The sequence below is a fragment of the Wasmannia auropunctata genome, unplaced genomic scaffold (assembly GCF_000956235.1).
Source record: "Wasmannia auropunctata unplaced genomic scaffold, wasmannia.A_1.0 LD335975.1, whole genome shotgun sequence".
Lineage (NCBI taxonomy): Eukaryota > Metazoa > Arthropoda > Insecta > Hymenoptera > Formicidae > Wasmannia > Wasmannia auropunctata.
In genome coordinates this window covers 27,764-29,712 of record NW_012026915.1, presented here as the reverse complement: position 1 = coordinate 29,712, position 1,949 = coordinate 27,764, and the positions used below count along the sequence as shown (strand labels likewise).

General features: G+C 36.8%; 1 protein-coding gene across 1 annotated transcript in view; it reads right to left on the bottom strand.

The window, feature by feature from the left end:
* LOC105454801 (serine/threonine-protein phosphatase 6 regulatory ankyrin repeat subunit C-like) overlaps nucleotides 1-1,949 on the bottom strand; it is a 30,130-nt gene that overhangs the window by 15,080 nt on the left and 13,101 nt on the right.

Sequence of the window (1,949 nt, the reverse complement as noted above, 5' to 3'; positions counted from 1 at the left end):
TTTCTGGCATTCACGTCGGATCCGAGCTCGCTACGGTTGTCCTCCACTGCGTACATCAACGGCGTCATCCCCGTCGTCTGCAAATAAAAAAATTTTTGTATAGAAAAATAAATTTGTCGTGCGATCTTTTTATAATTGTTTGACGTCTCGCGTCTATTTAAAACTTCTTGTTAAAGTCTCCCGCGAGTAGACATTTTTATGACAAAGATTCATTTTATTCATTTAAAACATTACATGCTTTTACAATTATTTCTAAAAATCTGATTGATTTCTTTCGTGACAGATATTCTTCGGTCTCTTCGACATAGTTATGTGAATGATATGCGGAAGATCTTTGAGAGAGACTAAGATTTTTAAATTTTCATGGAAATTAACCATGTCCAAAACACCGGCGAGCGGTACGATGAAGCCATCCTCGCCAGCGCTCTGCACAATCTTCTCCAAAGACTTCAGCAGCTGGTCCACGACGGCCCATTCCCTGCGTGCCGCTAGGCTCAGTAGCTTCTGGACTTCTTCTTTGACGGTCGCGCCCACAGAGCAACGTTTACTTCCGGGCTGCGACGATTCTTCCGTGGTCGCACCGCCATTGCTTCCCGTCTTGGCTAAACCACCATCTTCGTTATCATCCGATGGGTTGTTCTCTTTGCTGGAAGAATTCTTCTTGTCGTTCTCGTTTCCCGACGGCTTCTCCCTGTTACTGCTCATACTATTCTACGTATTTCATTACGTGAAATGCGAATGATTCGCTTCAGTGACACACTCTCACTCAAAATAGCACACCGTTAATTTGATACACGAAACAACGAAAATTGTACCACTACCGGGCAGATACTTAACTTTCCGTTTAGTGCAACGTACACTTAGCAGAATGCAAGATACAACAACGTTCACATATATTTAAATGCTTTGAGCGACTTTGAGAGCTAACGAGAAATAAGCAAGCTTTACTTTATAGAAGCGAAACAATTTTGAAGAATCCAGATATATTTACAATAATCGCGAATAGGTTTTAAAATGTATCATCGGAGTAACATATTTGAAACATTCAGAACGATTCTTTCAGGAAACGTGAAATAAGTGTTTCTAACAAAAGCCTAGAAGTATCATTATATTTTAAGGTTTTAATTTTCTCATCGCGGCGCTTATAACATCTGTGATATCCCGGTATTAATAAATATTTGTGATTGAAACTAAAAATAATAAATTAACAGATTTTCAATTATTCACATTTGACATATAATTAAGAATAAATGATTTACAGGAATCAGCGCGGTAGTTATTGCGTAGTAATTTTTTAACAAATTAATTAACAGCAATTATCATTGCGTGTATGAATTTAGACATTTTGGAATAAACTTTTGGCCATCTTCACTTGCATAAGTAAAACAGCGAACGTTCAATTTCTATCCACATCACAATATCTAGTGAAACAGCATGGCAGTAAAAGGATTGGGTAAGGTCTGTAGAAAACACGTGCCTCCTTAATTAAAAAATTAATCAGAGGAAAAAACTTGCCTTAATAATTAAAAAATTGTATTATTATAGACTTTTGAAATTATTAATATTTATTACTGCAGTAAAAGGATTGGGTGAGATAATCTGCAAATTATAACGTGCTTGTCCAATTAAAAAATTAACCAAAGGCAAGAAACGTGCTCCTTAATTAAAAAATTATTTTATAATAATACTTTTTTAATTAAAAGAATTATGCCCAATTTGGGCCTAGAGTGAACAATTATATCGATATAAGAGGGTACTCCCGAAGTACAAAAGATTTAAATTGCTAAATTGAAGTCTGGCAAACGTAAGGATCTTATTTCTTTCATTTTTGTCTTCTTCATTGGAGTTCTCTGACGCAACAAAATATTGTTGGCCGCGATACAATACACACACACACACACACACACGCACACGCACACGCACACGCACACGCACACGCACACGCACAC